At 47.8% G+C, this 19,546-nt stretch overlaps 1 pseudogene; it reads right to left on the bottom strand.

The window, feature by feature from the left end:
- Window positions 1-6,053: 6,053 nt before the first annotated feature.
- Window positions 6,054-17,402, bottom strand: LOC115318417 (annotated as a pseudogene).
- Window positions 17,403-19,546: the final 2,144 nt, after the last annotated feature.

The following is a 19,546-nucleotide window of genomic DNA, read 5'->3' as shown; positions in this document are numbered from 1 at the left end:
GAGTCCTCACCGCACACTCAACACCATCCGTGGAGTTCTTTCCGAGGACGACCTTCTGGAAACAAGTGAAGAAGAACTCCTTGAAGGACTTAAAGGCGCCGGTGTTGTCGCTGTAAAACGCATAATGTTCCGAAAAGACGGCAGAGAAACCCCATCAAGACACGTCATCCTGACCTTCGAGAAACATGCTCTTCCCGCAACAATCAAAGCAGGCTACCTGAACTGCCGCATTCGTCCCTACATCCCCAACCCGCAACGATGTTTCCGCTGCCAACGATTTGGCCACAGTTCACGGAGTTGCAGAGGAAAAGAGACTTGTGCGAAGTGCGGAGGGCAGGACCACGTCGCTGACATCTGCGACGCAGTGGCCCGCTGCAGTAACTGCAGTGGACCACACTCCCGCACCTGTCCTCTGTGGAAACAAGAAAAAGAAATTCTTTCACTAAAAGCCAAGGAAAATATCACATATCCAGAGGCTAAGAAAAGGTTGTCGTTCCTCTCAAAGGGAGGCTATGCCGAGGTGGTGCGCAGGGGCCCTGCACCACGCTCGGAGTCGAGGGCCACCCAGGTCTCGCCAGAGATGCTGGCAGTGGCCCTAAAGGCCCCAACTCCTGAACGCAGGCAGCTGCCCCCTCAGACACCTCGAGGGAGCATGCAAGCTGCCCTCTCACAGAATGGGACGGCGTCAGCCGTGCCCACTGTCCCTCCTGGACCCTCCCTGAAGGAGAAGGAGCGAAGCCCTCGCTCCAACTCGCTTGGGAGGGGCTTTTCTTCTAGGGAGCGGCGCGACTCTCGCACCGCCCCTGGCTCTAATGGAGTGGAACCGATGGAGCAGGACAATTTGCCCAGCTCCTCCTCCACTCCTCCCTGTGGATCGGGCCGAGGGCGGCAACCGCCCTCTCGAACACCCGATCAACCGAAGCCTGCAGGCAAACCTGCCTGCGAAACTAGAGAGATGGAAGTAGCAGCTGAGGCTGCTGATCCATCCACAAACCTGTCTGACTTTGAAGGCACGGATTGGCATACCCCAAAACCCAAGAACAAAGCAAAAACGCCTGTTAAGCCTCCGAAATGAACCCTCTACCCAAGGCATTTAATTTCACCCCATGCATTTTTCTTCATGTATATACCCCATATATTTTAATTCTGGAGCTCTCCAATTTCACATTGTCTACTTTTTTATGTGTATTGCATTGTGATAAATATTTTGATATCAGAATAAACTTGCTTTTTAATATTAATTTTATTATTCAGTTTTAGCGATTTTAAAATTTGGTCCACATTCCTAACGCCCCTTTTAGCTTAGCACATTTTTATGGCAGGAGGCTTTTTACAGTGGAATTGTAGAGGACTTTTTCACAACCTGGATGATGTTTACTCCTTGCTTCAGGAGTACACACCCTCTGCAGTATGTCTCCAGGAGACATATTTGGGACCGTCGAATAGTAATTTCCTGCGATCATTTCAAGTCTTTCGCAAAGATCGCATAACAACGTCTGGCAGTTCCAGAGGAGTTGCCATTGTTGTGGACGGAACGGTACCAGCTGTTGAAATTTCTTTGAACACTTCTCTGGAGGCTGTCGCAGTACGGTTGATGTTAGATCGCCTTATTTGCATATGCCAGGGGTGGCCAGGCTGACCCCGCCTATGAGCCGCAAACAAAATCAAGAAACTTGTAAGAGCCGCGGGGGGGTGGGGAGGGGGGGGGGGGGAGGGGGGGGGCTATGAATGATGTCAACTCGGGCTTCACCTTCAACAAGAAACGATGGGGAGCATCCTTTATCTAAAGGGGACAACCATCACGGGCGAGTGACAAAGGCCGCTGAACATTTCCTCGCCCTCAAGCCAACGTGAATGCATGGTTTGACAGTCCCTGTCCTTGATGCCTTTCCCCCTAGGCTCCGGCAAACTCTCTCGAACAATGAAAGAAACAGGATCTGCGGAAATATACGAGTCAAAAGCGGTTCGACTGTAAGTATGGAGGCACAAGGATTCCCTTACGAGGGATCCGCGAGTCGTACTTGGACCAGCGAAGAGCCGCATGCGGCTCTCGAGCCGCGGTTTGGCCACCCCTGGCATATGCTCCCTCTACATACACCCTTCAACTTCCCTGACGCTGACCGATCTTGAACGCCTTGCAGACCAGCTTCCAGAACCCTATGTTCTCCTAGGAGATTTTAATGCCCACAATCCGCTCTGGGGAAGTCAACGGGTCGACAGCCGAGGATCTGTTATAGAAAGGTTTCTCTCCCGAAGAGCTGCCAGTCTCCTAAATACTGGTGAGGCCACATATTTCAGCTCAACTCACCACTCCTTTTCCTGCATTGACCTATCCATTGTTTCTTCATCCATGTTTACAAATTTTACCTGGACTGTCCTGAAAAACCCACGCGGCAGTGACCACTTCCCTATCCGTCTCATCCCCACAAAGCCCCCACCTATTCTCCCCTGTTGCCCTCCTCGATGGAAACTTTCTATAGCAAACTGGGAACTTTTCCAGGAATGTGTAACGTCTTCTGTCCTGCCTGTAGCACACTCTATTGAAGAAGAAAATGAAATCATCACAACTGCCATTGTTGATGCAGCTCTTGCTGCTATTCCACAAACCTCGGGTAAACTACCCAAGCGCCCAAAGCCTTGGTGGGATAGGGAGTGCCGAAAGTCCAGAAATCGCCAGAATTGCGCTTGGGCAAAGTTTCGGCGGTATCCCACCCCCACCAACCTTCTCGCATTCAAGCGCCTGCGAGCAGAAGCCCGACGCGTCAGGAGACAAGCGAAACGCCGTTCCTTTCACTCGTATACTTCCTCCATTAATAGTTTTGCTCCAGCCAAAATTGTATGGGACAGGGTAAGGCGAATGGATGGTGATTACACCCACTTTTCAATTCCCCTGCTATCAGCCGACGATGGAGAGGCGTTTTCATCTTTGCAGGAACAGGCTGATGCACTGGGTAGACTTTTTGCGCAGGTCTCCAGCTCTAAAAATTACACGGAAAAGTTTTTACGCATTGAAACCAAAGCTGAGAAGGTCCCGATCCGCCGATCTGATAGCTGCGCCGAAGAATATGACCGGCCTTTTACTCTTACTGAGCTGGGTCGAGTCATTGCCACAGCAAAAGCAACATCTCCCGGGGTTGATGACATTCATTACACTATGATTTCCCATCTGCCTGAAGCATTCCTCGTCATTCTCCTTTAGTTTTTCAATAGAGTTCGGAGAGAGGGGAAGCTGCCGAGCGTGTGGAAAAAGGCTATTGTCATCCCTATCTTTAAACCGGGAAAAGACAGAAGTAAAGCCTCCAGCTATAGGCCTATAGCCCTGACTAGCTGCCTGGGAAAGGCATTCGAGCGGCTGGTTAACAATAGGCTTATCTTCATTCTTGAACGGAAATCCCTTTTAAGCAATTTCCAGTGTGGCTTTCGTGCCGCCAGGTCCAGTGCCGACCACCTCGTACGATTGGAAACGGCCATCCGAGAGGCCTTTATAAACAAGCAGTTTTGCCTTTCAGTATTTTTTGACCTTGAAAAGGCTTACGATACCACTTGGCGGTACGGTATCCTTCAAGACCTTATCAAGATGAATATTGGCGGGAATATGTTTAATTGCATCGCAGACTTTTTACAGGATCGCAGCTTTCAGGTGCGATTGGGAACAACCCTTTCGTCATGTTTCATCCAGGAGAATGGAGTCCCACAAGGATGTGTACTGAGCGTTACCCTCTTTCTTATTAAAATCAACTCTGTCCCGAGCAATACCACCTTCGGTCTCCTACTCGCTTTATGTTGATGACGTCCAGGTCTGCTTTTCGTCATGTAATTTAGCTATCTGTGAGCGCCAAATCCAAGTAACCATTAATAAAATGAGTAAATGGGCTGATGAGAATGGTTTCAAGTTTTCTGCTGAGAAGACCGAGGCTGTTTGCTTCTCCCGGAGAAGGGGAATGTTTCCTGAACCATCGCTTCACATAAATGGCACACCCCTCCCCGTCCGACCGGACCACAGGTTCCTCGGTGTGACGTTTGACAGCAAGCTTACTTTCGGCCCCCATATCAAGGCACTGAAACTGAAATGCCAGCAGAAACTAAACATTTTAAAAGTTCTTTCACATCGCACCTGGGCCGCGGACAGGGTATGTCTTTTACGAATTTACAGAGCTGTAGTGCGCTCTACCCTGGATTATGGAAGCCTTGTTTACGGATCTGCAAAACCATCCACCCTCAAGATGCCTGATCCTATTCACCACCAGGGGATCCGTTTGGCAACGGGGGCATTCCGTACGTCGCCAGTACTTAGCCTGTACGCTGGATCGCATGAGTGCTCGCTCGAGAGACGTAGACTTTTTCTCGCTGTTCAGTACTTTCTAAGACTCCGTTCTTTTCCGCAAAATCCTGCTTATGAAATAATTAAAAACATAAACTATGAGCGCTTATTTTAGCACAAACCATCTGTAACCCCTCCCTTTGCACTACGTGTAAGAATTGCTACAGAACAATACAATTTTGATGCTCTCTCTCCTGTCCTTGAAATTCAACAAAGAACTGCACCATGGAAAGTTGCCAATACTTGTTGTAATCTTTCTTTGACCAAGCACAAAAAAGATACAGTTGACCCTTGTGTTCTCAGGCAAGAATTCCTATAGCTGTGTACCTCGTACAATGGCTACAAGCACTTCTTTACTGATGGATCAAAAACCACAGACTGCGTTGGCTGTGCTGCTATCGGCGAGGGCTACAGATCTGTAAAAAGGTTAAACGAAAATGCCTCAATTTTTACTGCCGAGCTTTATGGTCTGATAACTGCAGTTGACCATATTGTCAGACATCGATATAGAAAGTCTGTCATTTTCTCCGACTCTCTGAGCTCACTGAAAGCACTCAACTCTCCAACATTTTGGAAGCACCCTCTGCTTGTGCAACTTGGTAATACACTAACACAAGCACTGGCAAAGAAAATACAGATAGAATTCTGCTGGGTCCGTGGCCATATTGGCATTGAAGGCAACGAGCTAGCTGACTGTGCAGCTTCTGCGTGTGTAGATAGGACAGTTGACTATAACAGCATCCCTGCTACTGATTATCGAGCACCACTAAAAAGGCAAATAAAATATGCCTGGCAGAGGGAATGGGATTCCCAGCTGCAAAACAAACTCCATATGATGAAGCCCATCCTGAGCGAGTGGCGCAGTGCCAGACACCGAAAGCGTTTTTATGGGATAGTTTTATGCCGATTGAGAATAGGACATACCCACCTTACCCATAGCTACCTCTTACGTAGAGAGAGTGAACCGACCTGTGACTTCTGTTCTGAACCATTAAGTATACTTCACATTTTGATAGTTTGTCCACACTTTGAAGAGAACCGTCGAACCTGTTTTTCTATATTCTATCGGGAACATGTACAATTTCACTTGGCTCTTTTACTGGGTGACGAGCCTCTTGTCCCAGTCTCACAAGTTTTCAATTTTTTGGAAAAAACTAATATTCTGCGGAAATTATAAGTCTAGTTCCTAGTAAGGTCCACTTTGAGGCTTTAGTCAGTCCTTAAAGAATGTAGGCTTCCTTTACACAATGTTTCTGGCGCACTATGGCCCCGATGCTGCTGCGCCAAAAACCCCAAAACCACCACCACCGCCATACTTTAGTGATACACTCTAGGCACCGAGTGCCCACATAACGTCAATCAAGCATGGGGCTTACTGACAACTCCGACAAACCAATAATGAGGGGTGCCGGGTGGAGCAAGAAGTCCAATATCAAATGGCAGAACAGGTGACCTGGTGTATTGTTTAGAAACCAAGGGCAGAAAGAGATTGACACAGGCTAGCACAGGAAAATTACAGCATGAAACCACACCCAGAGCACAGCTAACAAAAGTTTTTATCTTTAGCAAGTCTTGTGAACAATTTTAAGATGTTGCCTTCAGCTGTTAATTGTCCGTGTAAATTTTCCTGCTTCCAGTACAACCGGATATATGATCCAAGTGATACTTACGAGCTGGTATAATAAATGCAGTTACTTCCAGACACAGCACATTGATTTCGTGTAGTACCTGTTTAAGGGATCATTCGCCACTGCCAGCTCACTTGTCCCTCGTTGACGAAGTAGTTCGTGTAGAGGTTCCGCACTGCCTTGGCATAGTCACTGCAGTTGCTCCCACCTCTCCGGAACTGTCGCATTGCTCCAGCTGGGCTTACATCCTGTCTCCATGAGCCATTGCGCACATTCCCTGTACGTCATCAAAAAATATTGTTGAAGCACGCACATTTCAATTCGATGTGTTCATGAGCCTGGTCCCTCTTTATTACCACCAACCTTTATTGTTTCCGTTAAACCCGTGAAAGCTTCGAGCCTCACTAGTAACTGATTTCTCACCATTACCAGTGTGACTCGCACCTTTCTGCTCAGGCAGCGGAAGCATCTGACAATAATTTTAGCAGGTCGCCAAAATGAAAGCTGCCAGTAACCAGTCGATTATTCTCTGCTGTGTGCTTTTACCTCATCAGGAGCATACCGGGCCTTCTCTGGGCCGTCATTCACCTGCTATAAGTTTCGGATTTCTCGGCCAGTACGTAGGTACCAACGTGTAAGAGGTCTGACCATTGGACCATGTCATGATACACACTAGACTAGATAACTGCAGACTGTGAATGAGTTATGCTCTTAAATACCTAAGTGAGTAAGTGCTTTTGCTTTGGAACTTTCGAAGTGAAAATGGCATTACAAACAGTCAGGATGTTGCACGATATATTTGCATTGCTTTCGCCTGTAACTTTACAGAGGAAACTATTAGGCTCTTTAAACGTAAACTACTGTAGCTCTAGCCATATTTGAAGCTTAAGCAGATTTTCAAGGCAAGGGCCATTTACATGATGCAAGGGTGGTACACTACATGCTCACCGGTCAGGATGTCCTCGACATCCAAGCTGTCTGAAAAAGTGTAGAGCTGTCGCGTGCTTTTCGACCAGAGGAAGTCGTGGAGTGCCACAGTGGCCAGCACAATGTCGGTGGCTCGCTTGGGATCATGACGCAACGGAGACCTATATATCTGCCACCGATTGGCGAGCACGCCAAATGCGTTCTCCGATGTGCCTCCAGTACGTGACAGCCTCAAATAAATAGCAATGATAGCAAGATATTATCAAATACAGTGCCAGTATGCTGGTATGCTTCTCTATATCTACGAAATTGGTCCTGATGTTGCCTAATATGTAAATCATGGTCTTATTTGTCAGCTATGGGGAAATCAGTACCGCAAAAAGCTTTAATTAAAAATGATGTGAAATGCGTGAGTCAAGTTAATGTATATGGCTTCAAGCTTTGGCATAATCTCCAAGGCCGGTTTTCCTTGCTGCCACAACATAACGTGCATATTCCCATATTTCTGTACACTTCTCTACCATCCTATGCTGACCTAAATATCCATACTAAAAGTTTTAAACTAGATTTGTACACCTCGTGCGTTTGTCCTGTTTGCAAACTTCGAATGGTTTGTGTTCTCCCAATAGCGTGCACAACAGACTGCATTTGCAGTGAGCCTGCGAATAACCAGGCGTGACATTAAAAAAAAAAATTCAAAGTGATAAATACACTATGTACTGCTTGGACCCCTTACCTGTAGTTGAACAACCGCTTCTCTGTAGTGAGCTCTGCAGCAGGGTGTGGCGTCATTAGGTAAGGCTTCAGGCCAAAACCTTCATCCCCCACAATCACACAGGGTGCTGCTTGTGTTGATCGTAGAAGCACTTGAGCATCAGGAAGGATGGATGGCTCCTTCTCCAGTGCCTCTTTCAGCTTGCAGGCGCCCAGATGCCGCTGTTGTTCATTCGGCCATTGCGGCCCACATCCACGAAGACGAAGTTCAGTTCCGCATCCACCAGTGCCATCAACACAATGCTAAAAAATCCCTTGTAGCTCCGGAACTGAGCTCCGGAGTCGTGAGATGGCATCAGGGCAACTTGTTTCCCATCTAACGCCCCAACGCAGTGAGGGAACTGCCAGAGGTCTTCGTACCCCTGTGCGATTTGTTTCCATTCAGCACGAGTGCTGGATACCTGCAATAAGTTGTTTTCAGATTTAATACAGGTGTGTTCCACACCAGCTGCCACATAAAAGCCCATTCACAAATTTCCGTTCGAGTGTAATGCATTAGTTGCCAGGTGTGGATGCACCATGCTGTGGGGCCTGTGCCCACTGTAGCACTGAAATGCAGTCGGCTGCAGCCAAGAACCAATACGAACGCACTCTTGCCACTCACAATTCCCTAATTGCAAGCACTATCCGTGCAAACATTATGGTACCTGGCACCAGCATCAATATGATTTTGTCATAGGGCTTTTCCGCTAGCTGGATCTCGCAGCTCCTGGAGTGCTCGCATTTCCTCAACCTGGGAACAGTACATTCCGGAACCCAGACTGCTGCCAAACAAGCAAGATTCCATCCGCGAATAAGCAACCAGGAGCTCGATTCTGAGGTGCACGGACACCTATGCCACACTCTTCTCTCTACGGCCTCCGACCGGCCTGAAGCCAAAATATGCAAGATCTTTGCACTCGAAGTTACAGCCCTACCCAAGTTCCTAGTGCGGTGCAGTATGATAGTTGCTAGGCGTAATGCTTCTCTACGTGACCGCAACCTTGCTGCACTACACTCATATTGTCACGGGTGGTGACCAAAAGAACAATAAATAAACAGAAAGAAATAAACGTTTAATGTGGCGAACTTGTGCCAAAAATAAACGGGTACAAAAGATAATAACAGAGCGTCGCGGACGTCGAAGTCGGCGTAGCAGCAGAGTCGAACGCTGGTGCGAAAACCGACTCCGCTCGCCTTGCGGAATCCCCATGTACCCTCGTGGGTTACTGGATCGTTCGGCGTAGAAGGTTCGGCGCGTAGAACATTCTAACCTCGAATCAGCCAAGACGGTTCTTGAATTTACCAGAACATCATCACATTACAGTGTCAACAAAAATGTGTAGCCGCGGCCAGGAATCGAACCCCGGCCTTCTGCGTGTAAGGCGAGCGCGATAACCGTTAGGCCACGCGCGCGCTGCCTACTTAGCCAGCTGCGCGCGCGGCAATATGCCGGAGAGGTTGTTTTGCTACTACATTTATTGTGTACATATGGTATACACTATGCTTTCCTCTGGTTTTCTGGCTCTTCGAGTTATGATATGTGCAACAACCAGTCCTGTATAGTTTCCTTTTTCTTCCAATGATATTCATTGGTGTTTAAAGTTATGCAGTGAATGCTACTTTTATTTTAAAACTAGCTGTAATTTAGGTCATTTATAGTAAATCAATGAAACCACTATTAAACTGGAAATTGGAAAATAAATGTATCTTCTGATGTTCTAAAAACTTTAGAGCTCGGATCTCTGGAATATTATAACTTTTTTAACTTTGCGCGGGACCAAAAATTCAAAAATTGAGCTTCCCAAAACTAGAACCAAACTCAAAAGTAGAAAATTAGATCCTCGTTTAAATCCAGAAGTTGCAACTTTGGGAGTTCGAGCCTCAGCAAGGATTTTCAAAACAGAAATTAGAAACCCACGAGGTTCGCGACACCTTTATAAATACTCTCTATATGTCGGTACTGTTGGTGGCTTCAGGTCGGAGCAGAGGTGCTCAAGTTCGCAGCCACTGGGCACGGGGTATGTATGTATGTGTACAGGTAATCACACTATCCCCACGAGACTTGTCTTTGGCTAAGAGTTTGTTCCTATTTAGGTTAATTTGCGTTCGTCACTCAGCATACATGGGGCCAGCCACCAACAAAATTCTAGAATTCCATTTTCAATCTCGCAGCATAACAAGAAATTAAAAAAAAAACTAAGGTCTGTTACCGAATTTCACAATTATTACTCTAGTCAATGAAAGCCTGGAACACACTGGGACGGAGATGAAGAGACCTGGTTATGTTTTTCTCACTGTGAGTTCCAATGTGGCGATGCAAGCGAGTTGGTTCATCATTACAAACTGGATACAGCGCGCCAACAAACGCGGACGGAGGGAAGAACTGGACAGGTACGTCGAGTGCGCAGATGGGGGTGTTTATCGTATCCCATTAAGCTGTGGTCGTGAATAGATCGGCTATACTGGCCGATGTGTCAATCAACGGGCAGATGAGCACGCACTTTTGCTGCGCTCAATCTCGGGAGGCCACCTTCCTGTTCACTGTGTCACCTGCTTGTGTGTGCCGAAATCTGAAAGCGTCACGGTTTTGGGGAGGGCAGCCGATAGAACTGCACACGAACTGCTGGAAGCCTATGAGATTGGAAAGGCAGGTTCCCAATGCATCAGTCAAACCTCGATCTATTTACATAAAAAAGAAATAGCTTTTTTGAGCACGTGTTGATTAGTGACGGTCTGGTGATTTGGCATTTTTTCTTGTTGGTTTTCCTTCATTAAGCGTTAAGTTGAAGTCCAGCGCTTGTCCTGTGCAGTTCTTCCTTCCGTCCGCGTTTGTTTGCACGCTGTAACCAGTGTGTGAGTTCCACTCTTATTATCTGGAAGTTTGATTATGTCGTATTGTTATTACCTTCAGGAAGTCATCCTTCAGAGCACTGTAAATAGGCAGACCTCGTGCTCGATGGTGGAAATGGTGTTGTGCCCTCTCCGGAAATGAAACTGGAGTCACATCTGGCTGTCCCCTGAAAACAGTTGAAGGCACAGTGAAAGGACCAATACAGCTTGGCTAAATATGTGTTCCCTCCTTTTTGTAATCAGCGAATAACTGCAAGATAGCAAGGTAGAAGAGGGGAAAAAAGGGAAATATTGGGGTTTTACGTTAAAAAGCAACTGGAGGCTATGTGCGACGCCCCAATGACTCGTTGGGGAAGGGAGTGCCCAGGGTTTGAACTTTGATACCACCCTTTGCGCTCCTAAGGCCAAAACCGAACATTTACGCCACAGAGATGGTGAAATAGAGAATTCTTTCCGATGTATGGGTGGTAAGAATGGGTCGCTTAGCTCAAACCAGCAGGAAAAATGGGTGCCTGCGTGTAACAAAGATTTTCCATGGGGGATTTTTTTTTCCTGTAAGGTTGCAAGACGTCGCTCAGCTAGGTTATGAACTCGTACAGTTATCTCGTAATGATGCAGCAACGTGCACACATATGCATGGCTGACACTTACCCGTGGCAAGGTACCGCAACGTGATGGCCAGTCGCTCTCCAGTCGGGACACATAGCCGGAAATTTGTGTCCCTTTTTTCGATGCGCGATTTCACCCTTGCTATGAGATTCTCAAAGGAGCCGGTGTCCATCCGAATCCAACGCCGGTAGGGCTCGGAATCTTCCAGAGCCAGCTCCCGCATCAAACTCTCATAGGCACCTTGTTGGTGCACTCTTGCGAGCCACTCGCTGGTCCATTTTGAACGCGGCTTCTTGCGTGGCGGAAGCTGATCGTCAGAATCATCTGAATCGATGGCACAAAGAAGCACCAAAGCAGAAGCTGCTGCTGTGGCCGGCGCGTATGCCATCCTGCAAGGGTTTAGCCCTGTAGCAGAACGCAACCGCCAAATCCAGAGAACACGAGATGGTTCGCGCGGCTGATGAATCGACTACGGTAGAGCGACGGCGATGAGACGGCGATCCAAAATGGCAACGATTCAAGGGGCGAGCGGAGCCAGCAAATCTGAGCCTAGCCGCCTATACTCCGTTTCAGCTTCGGTCCAGACGCAGCCGATGCTACAAGCGCGAGCATGTGGCCCAGAACAGTGCTTGCACTGCACGAGCGCGCGTGCTTGGCAGGGATGCTGAAAGCCCGGAGCTCGCGCTTGTAGCTTTGGCTGCGTCTGGACCGAAGCTGAAACGAGACGAGGGCGAGAGAGAGAGAGGCAGCGCGCAGGAGAGGAGGCAATTTGTGTTCTTCCGACACGCTTTTCCGGTGTGACAGGATGTTCCCCGAGTGTCAGAGAACAAGTTGGGAAACATGGTTTTCGGACGACAGCAACATGTTTCCGGACTGTTGCTGCTTCCGCAATGTGACAGGGTCCCCGAAAAAATGTTTTCCTCGTGTTGAAGGACAAAGTTCTCCGACTGTTTCCGCAGTGTGACAAGGCCGTGAGGAGCTTCGCCCCTAAAGCTCCCAACGACTGGCCTCGACAGAAACGCATGTCTACAATTTCTCCCTTTCAGGAAGGAGGCGATGTTCTGCCCGGCGGCCTTGTCCTAGCGGTAGAGACGCGGGCACCTCCAAACATAAACTGATAGGTGGAAGCGGGAATCGAAAGGGATGGATTCTAAAGAGTTCCATATAGGGGTTTTTAGTGAGAAAGAAAAACACGCGCTGAACAGAGACATAGCCGAAGAAAAAGCAACAGAAAATACTGAAATTCGTGACAGAAGGTCGCTACTCTCAAAAGCCCATTGTCAAATGGAAACTGGCTCGTCGCTTTTCTTTTTTTCTACTCCGTGTTGTCACGAGGGTGCAGGTGCGCTTTGACGCTTGGGGCCTCTGCTTATCGTATTAATTAACTGGCAAATCACAGGAAACGACATTTCGAATTGCCGGTGCTCAGATACAAACGGTCTGAATCCGTCAAAGTTTCGAGCAAGGCTCTGGTTTCCGCAGTCCGCGCAGCATGGCGGGGGGTGCTGATATGCCTCGAGGGGGGGGGGGGGGTTTCCTCGCCCCCCCCCCCCCCCCCCCCCCTGGATCGGCCAGTGCTTCGGAGGTGGTCAAACGAGAAGACTTTCATCGTAACCGGAGACACGAAAATAAAAAAAAAAAAAACGGACAAAACCACTTTTTTTTTATTAATTTTGCGTGTCTCTGCTTACGATGAAAGTTCTTCGCCAGCTCGCCTGTGTTTTTACCCTTTCTTCGAGAAGACTTTCACCGGGTAGCATTCTAATTGTGTTCCTTGCTTTTCCAGCATACCTGCGGAAAGCAGTGAATATCTTAGTCATTGTGAACGCTTATTTTGTAGTTTAATTAGTTGCACCTGAAAATCGAGACGGTGCGCTTATAACAGTCGTGGATTTGCAAAACAAGTACTAAACCGACTTAATTTTCGCGAGCTTGATATTTCTATAATTTTTCAAAGTGCCGGTTTCGGTGATAGTTCACGTGCACGAAGTTTCGCAATCGAGAGAGGTATGCTATGGATTCATTACGAAAACATTAAATAGGCTGAATACAATTGAATAGCGAGTTGCTGTGAAGGAAAAGTAATTTGAACTGAATATCATTTGAGTGTTTGATAACTGTTTTGTGGAAAAATTTTGTATTTTTTCACCGATTTTGTTTTTATGAGCATCCTGCCGGGGAACAATGACTCTTTCCCCCGTCCAGGCGGAAACGCCGTTCGGCGCCCTCGCCTGAACCCGCAATTTCCTTGCGTACGCAAAGCTATAGCATACGGTCCACTAAAACTGTCTAATGGCGAGCGATCGACGGAGGTACGGGAAGTGATGTCACGTGAAGACTATGTATATCGTGACCGGGTTGCAGTGGCTATATAACCGAAGCAGCCAACCAGGGGGCGCTTTGAATTTGCGACGGTGGCGCCGCCACCTGAACACCTGGTCACGTCGAGAGCATCTTGGTGCCGTAACCGTATTGTTTAGTACGGCGTGATAATGCTTCGTTTACGGTGCGGCCTCCAAAAAATAGAAAGTGTCAGAGAATTCTTTCGCGGGGCAAATTTAAAAAAAAAAAGGACGAGAAGCTGCATAAGCGTGTGTTTTCCGTGGAGGAAATAATCAACGGCCTGCCAACGAGGTGAAGGCGAAATGCGTGTCGCAGGTGCGACCAAACGTCGTGTACGACATCTTTCTGAAGGTGACTGGTGTTTACGTTTCACATCGGAATAACGTTGTTGCTGCTTATCCTAAGATTACTAATTGCAATGAACCACTGTTGGCGTGCGTTCTCGTAGATGTCGAGAATGCGACCACGGTATTTTTCCGTCATTGAACCTTCAGCAGAAACGGTGCTGCAGAGAGTTCTTTCACGATGAAGATATTGTTAGAACTCCGCCGCGAGGAACGAGCCGTACGCCATGTTTCAACAAAACCAAAACAGAAGATGACGATGTTATTGGGATTGCGTCATGTGCGATGGCTGTACAAGAAAAACGAAAATTGAGTTTCTTCACACTCCCCCACAATGACGTCAAGTCATTAGTAAATAGATTCCATGCGGTATAAAAGTTGTACAGGTCTCCTAATAATGGTACCGTTAGGAAGACGCACCATAGCAGCTCGTATGTGCCCGTCTCGTCCAGTCAATGCTTCTACAACTTCTCCCGTCTTCCAAGGTTGTCGAGGTTGGAGATGTTGGTGGACCAACACTTGAGTTCCTTTCTTCAGGGCTCTGGAGGAAGTCGGCACCGTGAAATGAGCAGATCGCAGACTGTTCAAGTATTCCCTCTTCCATCTACGCCAAAAATTATCTGCCATCTTTTGACGGTAACGCCACCGCCTGTTGTATTTTCCTTCAAGGGAAGGCACAGGCTCCGCGCTGGAGCTGGTCGGAAGTGCAGTTAAACGCTTTCCCACCAGAAAATGGGAAGGGGTGAGTGGTTCCTTTTCGGTGGCTTCGGTGTAGACGTATGTCAGAGGTCTTGAGTTAATTACAGCCTCAATTTCAGTTAAGATGGTCGTCAGTTCTTCGAAGTTGAAGTAGCTGTTACCCAAAACTTTCTTGAGCGAGGACTTTACCGACCGGACCATTCTCTCCCAGAACCCACCCCACCAGGCAGCTCTCTCGATAATAAACTTCCACTGTATCTGCCGATCAGCGAAGTAGGCTTGTACCTCCTCTCCACGCAACGTTGTCCACAGTTTTTTCGGGTCCCTTGAAGCACGCTGAAACGTTTCTGCATTGTCAGAAAAGATGACTCGGCACACTCCCCTTCTTGACACAAATCGTCTGAAGGCCATCAGAAAATGGGGGGTGGACATGTCGGTCACTAGTTCGAGGTGAATGGCACGGGTAACAGCACAGGTGAAAATGAGGATGTAAGACTTCTTGTTGTTGCCTTTATCCCTTGTGTTTAGCTGCAAACACTAAAGTCGTCGCTGATAGGCACCCCAAAACGTAATGATTCCTGGGCAGTCACAAGACAGCTTTTTCTTCATCCCCACTATGGCGGGGTACTGAGAAAATCTCACTGAAACTCAAATTCATACTGCCAATGCATCTGAAGCACGCATAATGTCAGTTTTAACAAAACGAGGCTGGAGGAGTGAGGAAATGTCTAGAAGGAAGCCATCTAGCGGCAGGGAAGGCGAATCGAGACGTATTTGACTATTGCCTATTAAAGGTGCACTAAAGGGAGTTCTGAGATTGTCTGCTCTTGGTGATAACTTCTGCGGTCTCTAAGCATCCTAAAAGTCCACAAATTAGGGTGATCCGACACTTATTTCCCTACTAAAAATGTGATTTGCGATTGGGACACGCCCCTGAGTGGAACTTTCCGATTGGGAAGGCTGGCACATAATCCAGCCGAGCTCGACGTCAGGGTGACGACAGTGCTCGTCAGCCAACCGTAAGCCGCCGTTCCAATAGCAGACGACGCGGCGCCGTCAACAGACGATGTGCTACTGCAACACCGGCTTACGGTCAACTGACGAGCACTGCTGTCGCCCTGACATCGAGATAGGCCGAATTATGCGCCGCACTTCCTAAGCGGAAAGTTCCGCTCTAGAGGGGCGTGTCCCGATCGTAAATTACATTTTAGTAGGGAATTAAGCCTCACTTACAGATCTTTTTTGGGGTTTTTAGGATGCTTAGAGCCTGTAGAAGGAGTTATCACCAAGAACAAACAATCGCAGAAACCTCTTCAGTGCATCTTTAAGACGGCTCCATCCTTCTCACAAGAGGCCGAAGGACATTTTTGTGACGCATACAAAGAAAAGTAGAAACAAAGAAAGAGACATTCATTGTGAAAGCTGATTGAGAATTCCAGGAAATAATAAAGAACAGTTTGGCTTTTACGACTTGCAGTTCCGAAATTCAAGGTTTTTCAGGCATCTAGGGTTCTTCGTTTTGGGGTTTTTATATTTTTCAGAAATCGGGGGTAAAAATAAGGTGCTATTTTCAGGCTCATAATAGGAGAGGAATGGGGTTTTTTCGGAAACTATTCTGGAATTCGGGTTTTTTTGGGCCTTATCAAGCAACGGGAAAATACACAAAATCTGTTATTCACATAAAAAAAAGTCAACAAAAGTCTACGATATAGCCAAGATGGTCGAGCACACAGGACCTTTCCACCTTCTGGCCCATTCCGAAGCGAATCAATGCCGAGACAGCGCCAATCCAAGGTGTTTGTAACCATCAAATGAGTGACTGGAAGAACAGATACGAAAGAGATACAGTTTTTCGTAATTTTTTATAAATTCGGTTGATGTCAAGACTGACTTTTGGGAAGAAATCGGGTTTGACCCAATTCTTGTAACACCTGTTCAGGGTGAAAAAACTGTGTAATATTGGGTTTTACCCGAAAACGAAGAACCCTACATATATCAAAGTTCACAGTATTTTTACCGGCGGATGTTGCAAAGGTTTTATCAGATTTATATGAAAACGCAGAACTCTGCTTGTTAGATATTGATAGTGTGCGATTAGTCTGCCCTTATATGGCGACACTGTCTCACCGTAGAGCGATGGCAAGACTGCGTGCTGGTATAATGATCCAAACTGAACACAATGGGTGCAAGTCAAACCCAGATTTCTGGGTTCCAAAGTGAGCTTTTGCTTTAGATGCAGCAAGTTGTCGTGCAGATAACAATCAGCCAACAAACTCCCGTAGATTCCGTGGGTGGGCCACACTTCATGTTTATTTCTACTGCCACATGTTTCCAACAGGTTGACCGCAACAGCGCCATACAAAAGCTTAAAGCACTTCCCATTTGATGACAACCTCACTATCATTGTACAGATCTAAAGCACAGTAGAGCGTCTGATCATCATCAGTGTCCACAAGTTTTAGGTGCCCTGACCTGCCCACACGGTGGCAAAACATGTGCCTGTCGAAGCCTTCATTGGTTAACAACTCAACCAAAATGAACAGTTTGCCTGATGCAACATACAGGGCTTTAACTCCACAGAACTCTGGTTCAACATCCTGTGCAGCCTTCACAAGGATATCACCGCACCAGTACTCGCGGTGGTCGACTGCTGCATGCGACACCTGGCGTGCATTCAGCGGCAGCACCTCCTGAACAGAAGGTGGCAGAGAACTCTGGTCAACAGGCTTGCCAGATGGGGCCATGAACTGAGCATCTAATGACAGCTCCTTGAGCTGGTGACTCTGCATTAACTGATGTCGTTTGGACAATGTCAGAGTTATGTTTCGAAAGCTCTTCATCCGTGAGGCGACGCTCTTAAAATATTGATGTTTGGCTTCAAACCTCAGACCAAAACTGCTGTAGTGGTCCAAGCTCACGAATCATTCTGGCATAATGCACAAGGTAATGAAGCTTGGGAATGATGGGTGTACTTCCATACCGCTGTGCAAACTCCACAAGAAACGCGTGCACAATTGTCTCCGGTAAGGTATAGTACCCGCTGGGCACGACAGTGGCAAAGCTGATGTCAACGATTTCCGAAACTGAGGGAACAATTCCCAGTCCGCGTCACCTTCTGGAATCAGCTCAGTATGAATCAAACCCAGAAGTCTCCGAAGGCACCACTTCTCGGATGCAGTTCTCTTCAAGTTCGCTTTGCTTGTTAGAAAGCTTCTGTTCATTGCAACAGGTTTGTTTTTCTTGTTGTTCCACCCATATGCCAAGGAAGCGATGCGGTCCATGTCACTGTACGACAACACCCCACCCTCAATTAACGCCTTCAGTATTGGGCGAAGAATGGACTCGAAGCCTTCTTCTAGAACGTCGTGCATGAGGTTGGGGGTAAGTGTCGCGTCACGTCAAAGTATGGCAGCTCCAGCATTGAGGAACGTTCGTTCACACCATACAGTTTTCTATTTAACTTTGGGTTCACAGCCACAGCTTTCAGATGTTGCTCGTGTGCCTGAGCCGACCGCAGGGTACAGAAATCCTCTGTTGTTATCTCTGACAATGTTTCGGATAATGCCATACAAAACCGGCACACCCTGCCCTGACTAAAACGACATGAGAAGCCCCCAAGGCGATTCATAGATAGGTCATCACCACACACACAGAATACAAAGACCTGTGCATTCTGTGCTGCTTCTTTGCTCATGAACCTAACTCTGTATGCCTGTAGTTCATTGAGGTCAGTGATCGAGGGGCTCAGGATGTTGTCCAAGCCGTACTTTTGTATGTCGTCATACTTCACCAGAAGCACTAGGTAGATGAACCGTAGCTGCGACCTGTGTCCTGGATGTAGGTTTAACAATGTGAAGTACACAGCAAGTAGCTTGCGCACGCCACGCTTTGGTCCAAGAGGATTGCAAATCTCCAGTTCATCACTGTACAACAAAATGGAAATTGTGTACCGGGCCCACGTCGGATGAGATTCATGAAGTCTTGGAAAAGGAGTCCGCCTGAGAAGCTTCGGTAAACCTCCGGTTCATCATGGCTTGCTTGCGGCGTGATGAGTCGGGCAGCAATATCGGGATTTTCACACAGCTTTGCAAGAACCCTTGGAGTTGGCACATAGTGGTACCTGTCCCCTTCGGAGCCAAGATCACACGTCCTAGGCTCAACATGTGGAGCATGTGCCTTGACATACTGTTCACGGAGATGCTTGCTTTGAATGCCTTCGGAAAGCTCTGGTACGAATGAACACCTGAGAAGCGGGAGCACATCAGGAGGCAGGGCTGACAGATCAACCCACAAGCTGTCAAGGCAGGTTACCTGCACTGCCGCGTTCGGCCATACGTACCGAACCCGCTGCGCTGCTTCAAGTGCCAGCGGTTCGGCCACGGCTCGCGGAGCTGTCGCGGATCTGACACATCTGCGAGGTGCTCTAGCAAAGAGCATCTCGCAGATCACTGTGAGAACGATCCGAAGTCACTAATTGCGAAGGGAAGCACGCTGCATACTCTCGGTCTTGTTCTCTCTGGAAGCAGGAAAAATAAATACTTACATTGAAGGTCCAAGAGAACATTCCATACCACGAGTCAAAGAAGCATGTGTTTGCCTCACGTGGTTCATATGCAGAGACTGTGCGCAAGGGACCTGTACGGCCGATGGTGTCCACGGGGACGCAGACATCTGCGGATGACCTGCGTGTCCTCATCGGGGTCCCCCTCCACCTCGCGAGCGGTGCGGCAAACACTGCCTCCGAGCTCTAGGAAAGAAGTGGGCGTGCCCACGCCCAGCAAGGAGCAAATAAACAATTCAATTGTAAGTTACGCCGCGTCCTGTCTAGTTCTCCCTTCGTTTTTTGTCCCTGTTGTTTTGGCGTATTACACCATGAGCAGGGCTTGCCGACCCTTGCTCCTCCCACTGCCCTGCCCCCCAAAGGACGGTGTCTGGCACCCAACCTCCTTCTGCGAGCAGAGGATGCTCCAATGTGTGAAGAATATGATGAAACACTCTCCGTCTTGCACATTCTCATTCAATGTCCGAAATATCATGAGGAGCGTCGCATCAACTTCTGAAGGTTTTTT

The sequence above is a fragment of the Ixodes scapularis genome, unplaced genomic scaffold (genome assembly GCF_016920785.2).
Source record: "Ixodes scapularis isolate PalLabHiFi unplaced genomic scaffold, ASM1692078v2 PGA_scaffold1__304_contigs__length_218370807, whole genome shotgun sequence".
NCBI lineage: Eukaryota > Metazoa > Arthropoda > Arachnida > Ixodida > Ixodidae > Ixodes > Ixodes scapularis.
The sequence above is the reverse complement of the archived record's forward strand: the minus strand, read 5'-3'. Positions and strand labels throughout refer to the sequence as shown.